Raw genomic sequence first — 20,156 nt, 5'->3', positions numbered from 1 at the left:
GAAAATTGCTATCTAAGTAGATCCAGTTCTTAAATACGTTTGCAACTTCAAGTAGGTAGAATGCTATAAGATCAGAAGTTAATTTGAAGACAGAATGCTGTACCTGTTGTCAGACCCAGTCATTCTAGCAGATGTCTGTTGAGTTGTTTTTCTTTGTTACAAAAGAAGGTTCAATTATCCAGGACAGGTTATTTACAGAAATGACTATAATGGAACCAAAGGCAGAAATGCAGCTTAATTTTTTTAAGGGAAAGTAGTGAATGAAGGCATGACAGAGATAGATTCCCCTTCCAAGTTCCTCTTACATAAAATCAATATTGAGTCCCATGTTGTTAGTGGCCTTATATATTGGGTAGGATTCCCTTGCTTTCCATGTAGAACTTTTCTACTATGGGAATTTGTGTATGGATTTCCTTTGATCCTGATAGAAATAGTTAAAAATATCTACTGTGAAAAGGGCCAGAGGCATTTTTCTTTTCTGTCTGCCCAAGTCTTAGGGCCAGGAGTACCATTCAAGTTCTCATTTACTAATAATCACTTATTTATTTGGGACTTATTGGGGCTCAAGGCCTGTGATTGCTCTACCAATTTCTTTAACAACATATTTTAGGAATATCTTGCTGTAGAGTACCTTATACATACATTAGTCCCCTCAGCATTCTTAAACTACTTCTTAAAAGTTTGATTATCCTGAAAGATCAAATCCTGTCAGTCTGACCTTAAAGGTCTGGAAAACTCCTGGCAGCTCAGATCAATTCAATCCTGAATGTGATGGTTAAATCTTCTTTCAAAGAATCACCATGCTAGAAGATACATTAGAAAGCACCAGGTTAAACTTATATTTGAACAAGAATTCCTTCAATAATGTCCTTGATTTATAATCTTAACAACCATCATTGGAAGCCCTTGTGTGATGAGACCTCACTCCCCCTAGAGGCAGCCCATCCCAATTTGGAACAGCTCTGATTGTAAGAAAAAGTCTGATTATCTGCTTTAGAAAGGACTTCAGAAATCTTCCCCACCTCAATCCTATATATGGACATGAATCTCTGACAGTGTTTCTGACAGGCAGTCATATAACCTTTCTAGAAAGACTTCAGTGAATGAATCAGCCCCCTGAGTCCTGTCCCAAGAAAACAAGAATCCCCAGAAAGGCCCTAGAATTGGATGCTGAATTTTTATCTCTGAAGTCTTACGAATGGCCTAATCTAACTCCTTTCTTTGGTGTGGCCTTACTACAAGCAGAGCTGACCCAACAGCAGGTTCCAATCAGTGCCTTTTGCCCCAGGAAAAACACAGGCAACTCTTGTGAGATCAGGATGGTAACCTTTTAAGAGGCCATTTTACAAATTTTTCCAAGTACTATTAACAGCTAAACCTAGTAAAAAAAAATCTTATTTACAAGAAAAAAATAACACTCTTCTTATCAAGTAGAGCTTTCTCTTAGCCCCTTCTCCTAAAATCTTGCCTCCATGTATTCACATGGATGTTGAGATGGTGCCGTGGTAGAATGCTGATCGTGGAGTCAGGAAGATCCGAGTTCAATTCAGCCTCAGATATTTACTAGCTCTGTGACCCTGGGCAAGTCACTTAACCCCAATTGCCTCAGCAAAAAAGAAAAAGAAAAAAAAAAGATCCAACTCATTTCTCCATGAAGCCTTTACTGATTTAACTATTCCTCTTCCCCAGCTTAAAATGATCTCTTCTCAGACTTTTATAAATCACTTTTATTTATTCCTTTCCCCTGTCCTATTCTTCTATATATCAATACTTAAACTTCTTGAAGGTCTGTATCTTTTTCTCTGCAGACCAAATATAGTAAGAATACATTTAAAAGGATTACACATTTTTAACCTATATCATACTGCTTGCTGTCTTGGGGAGAGGGGAGATAACAGAAGGAGGGGAAAAAATTTTGAATATAAAGATGAATGTTGAAAACTATCTTCACATGTCTTTGAAAAATAAAATACTATTGAAGTTACAAAAAAGAACCACATATAATATCTTGGCTACATTTAAATGTTTATTGAATTAAATTAATTTTGGCTGAGCCAGTGAAATAGTCAACAAGCATTCATAATCACAGAGAAAACTGAACCACCAAAAGTACACACAGATATACAAGGGGATTTTTAAAATGGATATATTTTTGATGTCAGAAAATTTTACTATTCCTGGTGTGTGATGGTAGTGTGTTACATGATACCTTAAATCTCTAGTAGCTAGTGACATACAGGGGACTAGCTTGCACAAATAAATTGTCTAAGTTCCAGAGTTTTTCTGATCTGCTTACCCAAATGCCCTTGGAACTGCTCTAGCCCAAAAGAAGTTCCCCTTCTATGATTACAGTAGGATCTTCACTGTGATCTGACCTAGCCAGTATTTCCCTGAGCAGGGTCCTATTGCTGGAATAGATCAATTTGCACAAATTCAACAACAATCTATTCCATTATGTGCCAATGGATATGTTGGGAGGAGACTCTGGAGAAGTATTTCCTCATTGTGACTAAAGAATATTGTAAAAGTCCTTCTTTCCAATTTGTCCCTTTCCTCTGTGACTCTTTGTCACAGTGTAAACTCTTTAAACTACTACTAACTGTTTTGTAAATTAAAGTATCATGCAGCTTGCTGTTAATCAGCAAAGACTGCTGGCTGCCACAGTGGACAGAATGCTGAACTTGGAAATAGGAGAACTTGAAGTTAAATCCAGCTTAAGACAACTACTGGCTGTGTGATCTTGGGCAGTCACTTAATCTTTGTTTGCCTTAGCTTCCTCAACTGAATCTGAATATATAGTATTTGTAAAGCACAGTGCCTGGCACATAGTAGGCACTATATAAATGCTAGGTATTATCATTAATAATGATGATAAATTCTCTTCCTGTTCAACCTCAACAGGAGGTTTGGGAGAGCAGATTGTTTGAGTTCCCATAATTAATTTTGGTCCAAAATTATCACAAACATGTGATACATGTTTCACAGTGGATGTTAGGAAGACCTGGATTTGAGTGTTGTCTCTGATACATACTAGTTATGTAACAACAGGCAAGTTAATCTTGTAGTGATCTAAGTAACTATAAGATTCTAAGTTAGGAGCAGGTAGGTAGTATGGTGGATAAAATATTGGCCCCGAGTCAGGAGGGCTTGAGTTAAAATTTGGCCTCGGGCACTTACTAGCTATGTGACTCTGGACAAGTCACTTAACCCTGATTGTCTCAAAAAATAAAATCTAAATTATAGACAGAGTTTCCATAGCAGGAGTTCCCCATATGCCAGTGCATCAATGAAATCACACAAGTCCATATCATAATATTGTTATTTATCACTATTAACAGATTCAGTGTTTTAAAGTTTAAAAAAGTGTTTTCCTTACCACCACCTTGTGAGGTAGAGAGTGAATAGTGTAGAAAGGACACATATATGATAAATATCACACAGCCACCACCTCATACCATTTTGCCTGGACTATTGCAATGGCCTCCCAATTGTACTCCCTGCCTCATGTCTGTCTCCTCTCCAAGACTTTTTCTCCATAAATGCCAGAGTGATATTCTATATCATTCTCATACTCAGTGAACTCCAGTGGTTCCCTCTTATCACTAGTATTTCCCATTATGAGTCAAGCCTAATCCAACTGGCCTTCCTCCTGCTTCTCTCATTTGACATTTTCTCTTCCATTTGTAGGGGTTTGTACAGACTATCCTCTAACCTATGATATGCTTCTTTCTCTCCTCTGCCTCTTAAAATCCTAAGTTTCCTTCAGAACTCATCTCAAATTCTGCCTCCTGCATGAGACTTTTCTTTATTCCCTGAGCATTTTCTAATTCTTTCCTCACCCTCAAGAAATTTCCTTATATTTATTCTGTATATATTTTGTGTTTACCATGTATATATGACATGTCCTTATTCAAAGTATGGCCTCCTAGAGGTCAGGCATTGTCCCTTTGTCTTTGTATCCTCCAAAACCTAGCATAGTTGACTGTCGATAAACAAATGCATGATTACTTGTTTAGTAAGGAGAAGATAGTTATTCTAAGTGTGGGCTCATTCAGATGTTATCAATTCCATCTCCATTATTTTTCAGATGAAAAAACTGGAGGAGAAAGTTAAATGACTTTCTCTAGATCACAGAAAAGTGCAGAACTAGGATTCTGACACCATCCTTTCCACTACACTATGATTAAAGGCACTGAGATGAGAAAGCATAGGCCATGTGGGGGGTGGCAAGTTAGAGTCCAATTTGAGGTCTAGAAGAGTATAAGAAAATGCTGGTAAGATAAAACAGGCCAATGTTTTATTGTTCTGTATTTCTTTTTAAATCTTCATTGAAAGATGTGAAGGAAAAGTTGGCTGTCAGATTCAATTATACTTTTGTGTTTCATTAGTCCTATTTTCAACCCATTTAAATCACTTGTCAGGCAACTTCTATCTTTTCCCAACTCCTGAGATTTTTTGATACTTTAATACTATTTTTTTCTAATTATATGTAAAATGATCATTTTCAGCATTCATTTTTGTGAGATTTTGAGTTCCAAATTTTTCTTCCTTCCTTCTTTCCGTCCTCTCTTCACAAGACAGCAAGCAGTCCAGTATTGGCTATACATGTATAATCATGTTAAACATATTTCCATATTAGTCCTGTTATGAAAGAAGAATCAAAACAAAAGAGAAAACTCATAGGAAAGAAAAAAAACATTTTAAAAAGTGAAAATGGTATACTTCAATCTGCATTCAGACTCCATAGTTCTTTCTCTGAATGTGCATGGCATTTTCTATCATAAGTCCTTTGGATTTGTCTTGAATCACTGAGAAGAGCCAAGCCTGTCGTAGTTGATCATCACACAATGTTGTTACTATGTACAATATTCTCCTGGTTCTGCTCCTCTCATTCAGCATCAGTTCATGTAAGGTAGACATTAAATTGTATTTCCACAAACACATATGGAAACTGAAACATGGGCAAGGAACTGATTTGTCAATCACAGTGAATTTATACTTAAATTGGGATTTGAGTCTCATTACTCCATCTGCTGCCCTGAATTTATTTAAATTAACTTAAACCTTACTGGAATATTTGGAAATGGGAAGAGGGGTTGGTTCTAGATTTGTGGAACAATTGATTAAATTGTCTTGTTAAATCAGATTCTTGGCTCTTTTGTACTTTGATAAAATCATTCAACACCAAGAGTCTTTAAATTGAGATGTGCTGTATTAGAAAGAATGCTAGACTTAGAATAGCATCTCACAGGGCTCGTTGTGTAACCTCTTAGAGTCTCATTTTCTTCATCATGAGGGGAAAAATAGTATTACTACTTAAATGCTTTGTAAAATTTAAAACATATGTAAATGGAGCAACTGGCTCTATGGCCTTATTCTGTCAGAGCACAGCCATCTACATCTTCCCCTGAGGATCTAGAAACATTCTCAAGATGGTGTAGATATCTCCTTGGGACTATATGCCTGAGTCCCCATGCTGTGTTCCCCTCACTGTTAGCCACAGATTAGCTCCCCAGTTCCAGGTAACCATATCAATTAACTGTTACAAAAGGATATTTACTTTGAAAATACAGCAAAAACAGAAGCATTTTCTCTCAACTCTTGATAGTTTCTACATATCATTGGCCCTACCAGGGTTAGTACTTGTTTCAATTCCAGCTGGGTTCCTAAAGGTCATACTTGCTGCTCCAGGCCCTGAAGCTGGGCTTGCTGTGAAACTCATCCTGGACTAGAACTTCAGCCTCTCCAAGTGGCCCACTTTCCTGACTGACCTTACAGATCTTTTGATACAAAAGGTTATAGCCTCTGATTTCTTTCACCTAAAATGAAAAAAACAAAAACAAAAACCAAAAGCCGGCACCCATGTTCATGGGAGGCCTACTGCCTCATAGCATTTCTCTCCTCACCCAGGTGTTGTCATACTGGAAGAAGCCAAACCAAGAGAGGAAGAGGGTGATTAGTGCCATTTGGATACCTGCCAGTCCCGGGCATTCCGCTACAGCCTCATGGTTAGCAGATAAGATCCAGGTATAGAATGTTTGCCTACGCTTTAAAGCTCTCCAAGGCACTTCCATTACATGTCGTCACAACTCTCCTGGAAGTAGGCTTCCCAGCTTCTTCCACCTGGGGAATTGCTTCAGCAGCATTCTGCTCATGCTCATAAGTCCTGAACTCCCCAGCCAGTGCCCCATTACACAAATATGAAATGGTGGTATTCTTGTATGTCTTCCCTCACTCCCCCATACTTGGCATATAATAGGTACTTAACAAATACTTATTGAATTATATTTACTGCTTGGGGGTAGCAATAGTATATGCAGGATCACTTCTAATTTATCTTTAAATTGAAGGATCAACCATAGATTTAGAGCTATAAATAGCTTTATAAAGTTCAACAAGCTCACTCACTGCTTTTACAGATGAGAAACTGTTGAGAACCATGCCTAAATGTGAAGGGACAGGTTATTTCTCAGAAAGCCCCCACAGCTGTGAATCATAACACTCTTGAAGGATTTCCAAATCAGCCTTTACTGATGCAGATGTTGCTTGTGAATTGGGAATGCAATAAATTGGAGGGAAGAGAGAGAGGTTAGAAAATGCAACTGCCTCTCAGTCTCTTTGTATAGTTATCATTCTCTCACAAGAAGGGATCTATTCTGCTGGTCAGAATTAGATCCCCAGCCACTAGCAGGTGGCCTCCATAACAAAAGAACTGAATCCTAAAGTGTAAGATGACTTGCCCAGGATCACATAGATTTGGATCCTGGTCTTCCTAGCTCCAAGTCTCTAGCCACTGTACCACATTATTTTTCATGAACACAGATTAGTCTGGATCTTTTTCGTGATCATAGCAAGCTATATAGGGGGCAATCTCCCCCAGTTCATGAGCCATTTATAAAACAAAATTCTTACATTTCATTCTTTTATAATGATACAAAAGAAAAATATGGTGGTGGTGGTAGTAGTGTGGTGTTTTTTAAATAAAAACTGAATGTCCCTTTTACTAAGATCAATAAATTGGGTTTTAGAGCCAGAAATAAGCCCTATCCACTTAACCCATTCCACTTTTTTAATGTCTTCCCTAGACCAGTCCTACACCAAAACATTCTTAGCCAAAAATAGGTTGGCCCCTGCCAATTGCTAGAATCTGTGTTTGGCCTTCATGAATTTGAGATAGTAGAAGATAACTCATTTCCAGTGAATATGAAAGCTTGTTCAAGCTTGTTGAAATTACATAGGTTCAAAATGTGATTGGACAAATTCCTGTGATAAATTAGAATTTCATTAAGATGAACTAGGAATATTGAAATTCTAAACCTGTTGAGATAAACTTTTGGAGGGCCACATGATCTTCCCTAATATCCTTTGGTGTCATTATTAGATATAGGACTGATTGGACTGGACTTGGTTCATTATGACGTTACTTTTATTGAAATCCGTATGTTATTCTTGGTGCTAGCAAGCCCAAAGACTAGACCCAAGAAGAGTTATAGTAATTTGTGGAAATACTAGAATTGGGGTGATAAAACATATTTGTGAGATCAGGTGTCATAGATCACATAGTAAAGGGACACAGGAAGATTGTGATAATATAGATTAAAAATGATAATATTAGTCTATTTGTTAAATGAGAATAAAAGAAACAGATACTATAGAGGTAATATCAAGGTACTCGTAGGGCATCATGGGATAGGGGTAATTTTAAAAAAACCTAATATGCTGTAATTGTAATCTATTTCTCAGTGTTGAATCCCACTTGGGCATTGAAGAATGACTACTTACAATCTTACAATCAGTGTGTGGTTTACTGGATGAAAGGATGATTAAGTACTCTAAACCCAAATTGGCAGTCAGGCCAGTGTTCTAATTCCTCCTCTGTTTTTTTTTAACTATGATTTTCGGAAATGACATTTTAAAAATCTTTTTCTTTCTCAAATGTAAATAATGCTCATCTCCCACTCCAGAATTGCTAGATGATGAGCAAGCATTAATTATTAATGTGTGTATTTTCATATCCACAGATTAAAGGCACTCTAACTTCAAAGAGGTAGAATTGGATCTGGGGAAGGCTGATAATATGAGCTTCAAAATTGTCTGCTATTCTCACTCACAAAAGGCCAAGCTCTCGGTGTTGGCAGAATTTTTCATAGTTGATTTGCAGTCAAATGTAAAGGGAAGAGCTCTCCTAGCAGAACAGAAGCATCAGGTGGCAGAATTGCTGGAGGACACCTGAAATGTGAGAGGATCAGGTCCTCTTAAGGATTTGTGTTACTGATCTCTTAAATAGACTTCTTAGGACAAGTCTTTGAACAAAGCTGTCTACACATCCCCAGCACCCGATATAGCTCATCCTGCACACTTGATACATTTTTTATTATATTATATTATATATATCATTATAATTATATGTATAATATATTGTAATAATATATATTATTATTACAAGGTTCCTAGAACTTTGCCTGATAATTAATGATTTAATTTCATTTTGGACCTTATCCTTACAAAACACATATAAACAAAATTTGTTTTATCTGCTTTATATACTTGAATGCAAGGGCTGGAAACAGGTAGTGAACAGGGAGAAACATAATAGAAATTATTACTTGCTCTTTCATTTCAAAGCCATTTATCTCTGCATGGTTTCTTTGCCATTTCCTATCATAGATATTGACTCCAACACAAGACATTTCAGCATTTGGCCTGATAAATGAGGAATTAGGAAAAAACTAATTGATCTCCTTAAAAACTAGGTATATATTAAGGGTTCTAACTTTGGTATGTGAGGTCTTCTGTTAGATGTATGGAAAGTTCTACATATCTTCCAGCTTCATGTTCCATGAGTGTGAGAGGTCATTTCTGCTCTGTCCTCAGGAATCCATACTGATTTTTTTTTTTAATTCTCTGCATGTGATTGACTTTTCAAGGAAAGGACACTATGTGCTTTATGCATTCAGCCTGTCTTTGAATGGTAATAGAAAAGATTATTGGTCACTAATAACTGTGATTCTTCACTGAATGTCACTTTTCAGGATCCATATATTTCATCATTTTATTTGCTTTGTTTTTGCCTCCATCAGAACCAGATGCCTTTAATTCTAGGCATCAAAATGAGAGACGACTGAGGCTAAGAGATAGTGGGGAAATTAAAATGTCAGGGGAAAGCACATGTACTTCTACTTCTCTACTACATATCAAATTTTTTCTGAGTCAAAACAATGACTTTTTTATCATAATAAGCAATATTATGTGGAGGATTTGCCAAAAGTGAAAAGGCATCCTGTTCCATATCTATACAATGAGAATCACCCATTTCCCCCTTCAATTTAATGAAATGAACCCCTCATTGGACACAGCTTCATCTGAAGCTTCCAGTAAGAAATCTACAATTTGAATTTCTGAGTAGGAGGATGGAGCCTATTTCTCTCAGTGTGTTCCCTATGATCTGAAAATAGCTGAATGGGATATTAGGTAAACATCAAATTATATTGTGGTCTTACCTTTATTGTTCATTCTCTGTCTTTGCCAGTTGGCTTAATATATCAAATTCCTCACAAACATATATGTAATTGTTATAGTGCATCAGTTGAGCCTTGAAATGCAGCTTTCTTTGCTATTCTGGTTAATGATAATAGCTGACATTTATATGGTGCTTATTATATGCTAATAAGTACAATTTTTATCTCGTTTGATCTTCACAATAACCCTGGAAGGTAGATACCATTATTACCCCCAATTTACAGATGAGGAAACTGAAGCAAACAGGTTGAATGATTTGCCCATGGTCACATAGACTGAGGAAATTGGGTCTGACTCCAAATCTGGTTCTTTAACCATTGCGCCACCTAAGTGCCCCAGCAATGATTGTTTCATCGTTGTTGACCCAGTGAAGAAATTGCATATATTGAACAGTTTTGAATTTTTTTATATTTTTGATATAAAATAACTATAAGAAATATTACCGAAACCTAATTGGTTTACAGCTAGGTTTCTCTGTGGCCCCTACTTTGTAGGAGACGAGGGAAAAAAGATTCATTATGGTTTTTATACAGTCAGGTTGAATAACAGAAAGATCTGGAAATCAGTAATCTTGGGTTCTGTTCTCAACCTGTTGTTGACTCACCATTGTAAAAAAAGGATTTGACTCCACAGTGTCTCAATTTCTCTCTATAAAATAGAGTTATTACCTGCTCCTATTGTCTGCACATGAACTCAAGTTTAGAAGCACTCAGATGAAAGGCATAAAAAAAGCAAAATGAAATGCTGATGCAGAAAAGTAGAAAGGAAAAGAAGAAGCTGGAAAAGTTTGGGAAAGCAAAGTTCTTCTAATTTTGCAATGAGACTCTTGAAACTCAGTTCTCTTTGACTAGGTGTACTGTTAATAACAATATATGTATGTGTATATATGTGTGTGTGTGTGAAATATATTATTATTTATGTAAGAATATATTGAACTATTATATAATATATATAACTAATCAATATTTGAGTAATTATTATTTAATAATTATTAATTTAATTTTCTACATTTTAATTATTAACAATATAAATATATTATAATAGCCAAATGTGTAAATGTATGTATATATAGCTTTAAGGTTACAAAATAATCTGTTTTCTTTTTCTCCTCACAATAGTCCTATGAATTAAATGTTATAAGTATGGCCCCCATTTTATAGATGAAAAAATTGAGCATGAGAGGCTACATGACATGTAACAAACCATTTCAACAATTTTCCACCCTTGAATCTTTTGCCTTCTTGTCCTTTTATTCATATTCTGCTAATTTCCAGTCCTAGGTTATCCCACAATCTTACTTTCTACTCCTACTGAATTAACTGAATGCTCCTGAAACTTTTGATTAGATATACCATAAATTTATGTTGTCAAGCATACTGGATCCTTAGAAATGAATAGTAATTCTTTTATTCACCTCTGATTGACTTCCTATGACATTCCCCATAGCAACTGTTTTAATTTCTTAAACTTCCAATTCTACTTCAATCAATATTTACTAAGTATTTCCTGAGAGCCAGACACAATGCTCAGCACTGGAAATAGAAAAAGCAAAAACCAGCTGTGCTTTCAAGATCTTATAATTGCATGGAGAAGAGGTAATATATACACACAGCAATACATACCATGTGCTATCTTTGTAGAAGATCTCACCCCTTTATAGAGAAGATTTTGGACATCAGTTATGTTCTTCTTTTACCTTCCTTTTGTTTTCAGAGGATGAAGTGGCTCTCCATATCTCAGTAAGGCAGAATGGTGAAAGACAAGGATGCAAAATAGGGGTTGGACAGACTACAAGGCCAGCCAATTGCTTAGCCTATTTTTGTAAAACAAAGTTTTATTGTATTTGAATATATAAATACTCTTCTTAGCTTTAAAGACAGACAGATGGATGGGATTTGGCCTTCAAGTCTAGTTTCTGGCCCATAGGTTAGATTACAGAGAAACTGTATAGTCTCCTTTGCTGGATCTTCATCCAGATCATGCCCACTAACCTTGGGAGTCCCCAAGGCATTGTCCTGGGTCCTCTTCTCCCTCTCTTGTGGTTGGTGTTCTCATCAGCTCCTATGAGTCATCATCTTTATGCAGATGGTTCCCAGATCTAAATGCATTCTCTTTCCATCTCTAGTTTATGAATTAAGAAGTTAAATAGTACAGTGGATAGAGCACTGGGCTTAGAATCAGGAAGACTTGAGTTTAACTTCCTAGCTGTGTTAAGTCAGCCTCAGTTTCCTCTGCTATAAAATGGGAAAAAAATAAATGGCATCCATCTCTCAGGGATGTTATAAGTATCAAATGAAATAATATTTACAAAGTACTTAGCAAAGTTTCTGACCTATAGTGGATGCTTAATAAATGCCAATTTCCTCCCCTTCTTTTAGACATCTCTAATGGGGTGTCCTGAAGGCATCTCAATCTCAGTATGTCTGAAAAAGAATTCATTATCTTCCCCACCAAATCCTCCCCTCTTCCAAAATACCCTGTTCTTGTTGAGGGGGCCATCATCCTACTTGGTATCTAGATTAGCAACCTCATTGTCACCCTTGACTCTCTTCTCACACTCTGTAGAGATATTCAAACTATTTTTAAGTTGTGTCATGCTTAACCTTCATAGCATCTTTCATATACTCTTCCATCTCTTCTGACACTGCCATCATCCTGCTGCAAGCCCTCATCATCTGGACTGCTGCATAAACCTTCTAAATGATCTCCTTAAGTTCCTCCCATTACAGCCTGTCATCATCTACACAGCTGCCAAAGTGATCTGTCTTAAAATGACCTATCTTTCTAAAGAGCAGATTTAACCATGTCAGTCTCCTACTTGATAAACTCCAGTGGCTTCCTATTGCCTCCAGGACCCAATGTAGATTTTTCTCTTTTTTAAATCTCTTCACAATTTGATCCCTTTCTACTTTTTAAATCTTCTCATATTTCCCAGTACATCTTTTGTGATTTACTGACATCAACCTCCTTTCTGTCTTCTAAAAGGACACACTAAATTCCAACGAGGTGTTTTTTTTAACTAGCTGTGTCCGCTGCCTGGATTGCTTTCTCTCTACTTCCTTGCTTCTTGGCTTTTCTAACATCCTTCAAGTCTCAGCTCAAACAATGCAAGAGACCTTTCCCAAGCTTGCTCTCTTACTTCCATTCCTAGTAATGAGGTTTGGCACAGAGAAGAGAGTTGTGGGAACCCCTTCTGGTCAGCACAGGTCCTTCGTAAAAGAATTAACAAACCCAAAAAGTTAGACTGGCAAAAAGAAGTTTGTTGGCACTGGGAAGTCAACTTTTGCTAGGAGGCTAACTTCCTGAGTGGCAAGGTCTCAACAGAGAAGTAAAGCTCTACCAGAGTCTAGTCAGCTAGACTCCCTAGCTGAGAAGTAAGTCTCTTCTCAGCAGGCAGAGGATCCTCGAAGGCAGCTATGCCAAGGAGAGAGAGAAAGAGAAGGCAGCTATGCCAAGGAGAGAGAGAAAGAGAGAGGTTCCTTGGCATGGCATGTCCTGCTTTTGGCCCTCTGCAAAAAAGTGCCCCAAATTGCCCCTTTTATAAGGAATTTGAAACTTAGCTAGAGGCTGGAGGCAGTTTGAGTTGAAATCAGACCAAAATCTTTGAATTGAATAGAAATTTTCCAATTGAATAAGTGTCCCTGGACTAATCTCCAACTCAATAAAGTTCAAAATCTAGATCTCTAAGTAGGAGTGGTCCTGGATTCAACCAGTCTCCCCCAGATAACAGAATGAAACTATTCTATCTTGATTCTCTGGGGCGGATCTCTCAGGGGAGAGCTTCTCTGAGATTCTAAGAATTTCTTAGGTGTTCCCCCCAAAGTCAGAGAGAGAGAGAGAAACAGTTTCAGGGTTTCCCCGTCACTAGGGCTTCCTTTTGAGATTTTCTACTTGTCCCCTCAAAATGTGAGCTTACTGAGAGCAGGGACTTCTTTCTTTGTACCCCCAGCACTTAGCACAATATTTGATATATGGTAAGTCCTTAATAAATGCCGTTGACTGCCAAAACTGTCCAGAGAGCATTGGGCCTAAAGGTAGGAAAGCCTGAGTCAAATTTTTACTAACTGTTTGACCCTATAGAAGTAACTAATCCTTTTTCTGCCTCAGTGAGAATAATAATAGTATCCATATCCCAGAGTAGTTTTGAGGACAAAATGAGATCATATTTTGGATAGCTGATACTTAATAAATACTCATTACATTCCCTTCCCAAGTCTAACTTCTGCTTTTAATTTTAAAAGTCACTGAACTCCAGTTTTCATTCTTCTTGACCTTTCTGCAGCATTTGATGTTGTTGAGCAGTCCTTCCTTATTTATATTCTCTTCCCTTAGCTTCTTTGACACTATTGTCCACTTTTAAGTCTTCAGTTCTTCAGCCTTATTGTGCTTCCACATACTGTCTTCCATTCAGTTTACTACATGGGAAAGCTCTACCTTTTAGAAAGTTTTCCTGATTTTGAGTCTACAGTTAATTCTCTTAACTTCTATCCATTGCCTCTAGTTTTTCTCTTTAAGGCTAAGCACACTAAGTCTAATACTTCATCTCCACCTCCTGGTTTCCCTGACTTCCTTCAAGTCCCAGCTAGAATCCTATCTTCTCCAGGAAGCCTTTCTCAGCTCCCCTTAGTACTAGTGCCTTCCCTTTGAGATTATCTTCAATTTACCCTATATATTATATATGTCTTGTTTGAACATAGTTGTCTGTCGTCTCCCTCTTTAGATTATGGGTTCCAAAGGAGCAAGGTCTGTTTTTACCTTTTCTTTTAGTTTCCCCAGTGCTTAGTACAATACCTCACATGTAATAGGTGGTTAACAAATGCTTCTTGATTTGGCTCTTATACAGGGCATTCCCTTAAATACTTGAAGATAGTGATCACGTCTGTCCAAATTAAACATTCCCTCTTCTTTCAAGTTTTTTTCCCCCATGATTTCAAGACTCATTAGATGATCAGCAAGCATTTACTAAGTACTTGCTATATTCCAAGCAGTGTAGTCCCTCTTCTGAACACTTTTCAGAAATATCAGTGTATAAAATATAAACTCCAGAATTAAATACAGTTTTTCATATGTAGTTTGACTAGAGCAAAGTAGAGAAGAATTGTTATCTCCTTAGTCCTGGACCTTGCCTCTCCATGCAGCTTAAGATCACATTAATGCTTTTGGCTGACATATCACATTCTTGAATCATACCGAGTTCCTTAAAGCACCACTTTACTTTTTAGTTATGCTTCACCTCTCTTGTACCTGTGGAGTCTATTTGTTATAACCAAATCTAAGACCACATTTATCCTCAATTATATTTCATTTTATTTGGTTCAAATACATTTTCTAACTTATCAAGATTTTTTGGATCTTGAATCTATAATCTTACCTATTAAAAGTTTTGTGCCCATTTATGGTGGTAGTGAGAATAAAGAACAAGGAATATGTACAAGAGTATTGTGGAAATAGAATATAATTTAGGCAATTGATTGGATGTGGAGAATGTGTGTATGATAAAGATAAAAGAACCAAAGATGACTCAAGATTATAAAGCCCAGCATGGACAAAGAGCAAATTTGAGGGAAAAAGATAAAGAATTCGATTTTGAACTTACTGAGTTCAAGAATGTTGATGAGATAGCCAAGTTATGATGCCTATCAAACAGTTGAAAGTGTAAGATTAGACCTCAGAAGAGAATTTGGGGTGGAATACTTATATTTGTTGGAAGTAAAACGCATAGAAGTAATAATTGAAGCAATGGAAGTGGGACGTTGAAAAAGAGAGAAAATAAAAAGATCAAGAGCAGAACTTTGTTTGAGAATCTATAGTTAGAAAACAGAAAGATGAAGGTGAACCAGAGAAAATGGAAAAGGAGTGTTCAAAGAGGCAGGATACCAAGAGAGAGCAGTGTCACAGAAGTTGCAAAAAAGAATATGATAAAGAGACAATAAGTATGGTCAAATGCTATGGAGAGGACATAGAGGATGAGACATGAGAAAGGCTATTGAGTTTGGTGATTAAGAGATTTTTATTATCCTTAAAGAGCAGTTTCAGTAGACTGGAGATAGAAGCAAGATTGTAAGGATTTGAAGACTATCTGGATGGGAGCAAAAGTAAAACACTCCTTATAAAAATTTGGCAGGAAAAGGGAAGGATAAATGATAGCATAGAAGATAATGGGAAATAAGGACGCTTAAAAAAAAAAACTTGGTCATGTTTATAGTCAGAGGGGAAGAACTCAGAGAAGAAAAATTAAATATGAGTGATCAGTGGAGAAGGGAAGAGAATAAAATCAAAGGCACAAGTAGGTTTGAGCTTGATTTAAGGCTATTTCATCTTTAGACACCAGTGAAAAGGAAAAATAAATAGGTGAAGACAAATGGTTTTGAGATATGAAAGAAGAGATAGGAGGGCACTCAAGTCATTCTCAATCTGGGAAATTAAATCATCCACAGAGAATGGCGTACAGCATTCAAGTAGAGATCTTCAACAGAGAAGAAAGATTTTTTAAAATTGTAATAGGGAATGTGATTAGCATTAAATGAGAGATGAATAAAAAGATGACTTCAGCTTATAAGAGTCCTGTTTGTGTGTCTTTCCAGTGAACTCAGTGAGACTGATTTTTGTGATTTTTTCCAATAACACTCAGTTGATAAGGTTCAGCACAGGGCAGAGAGTTGTGGGAACCCCTTCTGGTTGGTGCAGGTCCTTCATAAAAGAATTTGCAAACCCAAAAAGTTAGACTGGAAAAAAAGAAGTTTATTGGCACTGAGAAGTCAGCCTTTGTTAGGAAGACTGACTTCCTTCATGGCAAGGTCCCCACAGAAAAGTAAAAGTCTAGCAGAGGAGTCCTGGCAGATAGAGAGATAAAGTTTCTGGCAGAGAAATCCCTATACAGTGGTAAAGAGGGGTGTGATCTTGTTAGGGAAATAGGTGAGAGAGATAGAGAGGGATTAACACTGAAAAGAGAATATCTTCTCAGTGAGCAGAAGCAGCTATGCCAAGGAGACAGAGAGGTTGCTTAGTATGATTCCTGCTTTTGGCCCTTTGCAAAGAATGTGCCCCATAGTTGCTCCCTTTTACAATTTGAAACTTTGGCTAGAGGCTGGAGGCAGTTTGAGTTGAAATCAGAGCGAAATCTTTGCAAATTGAATAGAAATTTTCCAATTGAATAAGTGTCCCTGAACTAATCTCCAACTGAATAAAGAGTGTAATTAGTAATGAGTGTTATCAATGGGGGGAGTGTGCCAGTTTTCTCCAGAATAACAGAATGAAACTACTTATTTTGATTCTTTAGAGCGGGTCTCTCCGGGGAGAGCTTCTCCCGAGGGTTCAAGGAATTACTCAAATGTTCCCCCCAAAGTCAGTTTCAAGGTTCCCCACACCACAGTGATTTAGTATTAGGAGCAAAGATGAATGGTAGTAATGTGGTTTGAATGGTCTCAATTCCTGGTGGTCAAGAGGTTAGTGGCAATAAGAGAGTTGTTAAGAATTCTCTTTAAATTGGCCGCAGGTTTAGAGTGAAAGAATTTACTCATTCCCTAATTATTAGTTGCAAAATGAAAGTTTATTGTTGAATAGAAATCAATTTACCAAGAGGCTGACTTCTATAGTGGCAGATCTATTGGAAAATGGAGTTTGGGTACTGAGAATGCTTTCTCAGTGGGCAGAATGGTCCTGGCAAATTGCTTAGTCCATCTGCAAAGATCTTGGTTGAGGTAAGCTGTTATATTGGATATCTTGGTGGTGATTAGGACATCCTGAGCAGATCAGACCAGATGGGAGTTGGGACAGCCAGGATCTCTTATTGGAATTAACAAACTTCAAAGGGGTGCTTTTTGACCAGGATTTCTAATTTAATCATCCTGGAAAGATAGCTTGTCTGGGGAGGATATACCTTCCCCAAGAGGAGCTGAGAATTTGAAAGGGATCACAGATCAAAAGGAAATACAGTTTCTTAAAGGAACCACAACTTAGTAAACAGTTCCCTCCTACTGCATCCCACCCCACCCCACCCCACCCCCGCCCCCAAGCAATTAAAACTTAAATTCATTTAGGGAAAAAAGGATGAAGATCTCAACTTCATGTAGGTGCTTCAAGCTGACAAGGGTCATAGAGACATTGTGGGGTCCAAGCCAGGAGAGGTGTGAGAACTGAAGCAGCAGCAGAGCATCTGATTGTGTGTCATGTGTCCCAATCAGTCCCCATGTGCAAGCTGGAGGGCAGTTGAAAATTCACAGCTTGAGGCCTAAAGAAAACAGATCTCAGCAGATTAAAAGTGGGGTGTCATCCAGGGTGGAAATGAAGACATTTAGAAATGGGGCCTTTTTGCAGAAAAATGCATCATCCCATCTGCAGACTGCCTTAAGAATGCTGTTAGCCCACCTAACAATACTGAATACCCTCAGAGCTCCCTAGCTGAAAATAGTTAAGGAGTTTTCAAATAGTTTCTGTCTTTTCCTCTGACTCCATGTTGCCCTGCTGCAGTCAGGGAATGAGAAGAGAAAAGAAAGAAACTATCTTCACTCCCTTAACAATTTAATTGAATTGCTTTGGAATTTTTTTCCCCAACCATCATTCCAATGGACTTTCCTAAAGCTGTAACTTTAGCCAGAGTTGGAGCTTATAGGAAAGAAACCTTTAATTGCTGGCAGGAGTATAGAATGCCAATCCAGAAAAATAGCAAAAAGTTCCCACCTTTAAAGTTAGGTAGGAGAGTGATAGAAAGGACATAGTCTGCTTTCCCCAATGTGCTCATTTTGAAAGCTAGGCTGTATATCTCTCTGCAAGGAGCTTAGGCAGGTTTAAGCAAGTGTCCTGAGACTAGGAAAAAAAACTGAGAGCAGTTTGGAATCCCCTGTTCTTCTAGACAGCCCCATGAACATGCAAAAGCATAGGTCTCTTCAATTAAAAGGCTGTGGCAGGAGGCACTGCTCTAAAGCAGGATGACCAAATTAAGGAAACCAAGTCCAGTTTTAAAATATATGGAACATGCATGCTTCCTAAGAGGGCTGGAAGCTTCAGCTCCTTTAGGGGACAGACAAAGGTTCTGGGAGGAGCGTGACCCGCTCGTCCAGATTCCCGGTAAACTTCTATTGATTTAAAAGTTGGTGAAAATTTTTTCTGGAAATTTGAGAAGATAAGATTGAGTCCCCAATCTCCCCACTGTACAGTATCCCAAAAAGGGGACAGGATAGGAGCATTTAAATGACAGGTTACTAAGCCATATGGGAGAGGTCTGAAACAGGTCTTGGGTTCCTCTGCAACCCCAACTCTGTGGGGGAGGGTGAGGAAAGACCAGAGGTGCAGAGCCAGAGTGAAGGAGAAAGAAATGCAATTCTCTTACCCAGCCACTTTCTGAATAGTGAAGGTTCCTCTGTTGATTCCACTTTGGAACTTGAGAGATGGGGAGCTTGACCAAGCCCTAAATTCCCACTGGACAGCAGGACATTAAGGAGATGGCTCAATCCCTGTAGTTCCTGGGAGTAGCCGATAAGGGTAGAGACATATTTCCAAAGGCACTTTAATTCCATGACCTTTCTCCTCATGGCTAAAGTGTGATCATTAAAGACTCCAGTAGCAGTATATGTAACAGCAGAATGGAAGAAGCTTGAGGGCTCAAACTTGGCTTCTCTAGGTTTCTCTGTTTATCTCCCCAGGATAGATCAAAGAGAGTGCTGACCTTGGATCCCTGAGTGGGGTCCCCAGAGTAATGGCCAGGTTTCTCCTTGTTCTGGGGGGTGTTCAGGTTTCTTAAAGAGACACTTCCTCTCGTGTTTCAGAGTTTCTGCCTGAAGACAGGGCTTAAAATCAGAATCCTGAAAAAGCTGGAAGGCCCAGGATTCAGGTCAGGTGAGAGAAAATGGAATTTAGGAAGGCCTTGAGATACAAAGGAAGGTTCCTTTGTCTCTGGAGGAGCTGGATAGAGGGAGTTTGATTCCCTTCCAGAAAAATCTAAACATATTAAGCTTTCCAGTTAGGGGATTTTTCTCAAGCCAAATGTTTCTGCTCAAGGAAGGATTTTTAGAGGCAGAGGTGTTTTGTCTCATTGTGGACAGGTAAAAGCTTTTAGTTTTTCCCCAATTCTGGCAGCAACTCTTGTGTGTCTAGACGTCTCTAGAAACAGAAAGCAACAAAAGGAGGCCTTTTGTCAGTCCACAGCAATTCCCATGGGGCATCCCCTGAGAATTGTGCTGGAGCCTAGGGCTCTAACACGATGGCTCAAGTCTAACCCAGGTGCTTGGGTGTCAGCTACAGAATAGGAAAGAAAAAAAAGTTTTTTTACCTTGTCCAGAGTTTCGGGATTTCCTGGTCCCACTATCACTAGGGATAGTGTGACAAAAGGAGGCCTTTTGTCAGAAAATGCAGATATTCTCCCCAGGAGAATACTACTCACAGTCCAAACCCAATCTGGGTGTCCACTCTCTTTAGAGATAAGAGTGAGACAAAAGAAGCTCAGGATTTCCGGGTCAAGGAATCATCAATAGGATGCGGTTTGAGTGGTCTCAATTCCTGTTAGTCAAGAGGTTAGTAGCAATAAGAGAGTTGTTAAGAATCCCTTTTAAATCAGCCTCAGGTTTAGAGTAAAAGAATTCATCATTCCCGAGTTAATAAGTTTATAATAAGATTTTAAATAAAAGGATTAGAATTCTAGA

At 38.0% G+C, this 20,156-nt stretch overlaps 1 protein-coding gene across 2 annotated transcripts in view; it reads left to right on the top strand.

Annotated features, from left to right (window-relative positions):
- The window catches only part of MAPRE3 (microtubule associated protein RP/EB family member 3), an 81,268-nt gene that overhangs the window by 17,008 nt on the left and 44,104 nt on the right, over positions 1 to 20,156 (top strand). The window contains exon 1 of one of the 2 annotated variants that reach the window (XM_051976309.1): positions 5,923 to 6,027. The exons of the other annotated variant lie outside the window; for it this stretch is intronic. The gene's annotated coding sequence lies outside the window, so the exon portion shown is untranslated. Of the gene's footprint in view, positions 1 to 5,922; positions 6,028 to 20,156 lie in introns of those variants that run through there. 2 annotated transcript variants of the gene reach the window in all.

This window comes from Antechinus flavipes, chromosome 2 (genome assembly GCF_016432865.1).
Source record: "Antechinus flavipes isolate AdamAnt ecotype Samford, QLD, Australia chromosome 2, AdamAnt_v2, whole genome shotgun sequence".
In the NCBI taxonomy this organism is placed as follows: Eukaryota; Metazoa; Chordata; class Mammalia; order Dasyuromorphia; family Dasyuridae; genus Antechinus; species Antechinus flavipes.
The sequence above is the reverse complement of the archived record's forward strand: the minus strand, read 5'-3'. Positions and strand labels throughout refer to the sequence as shown.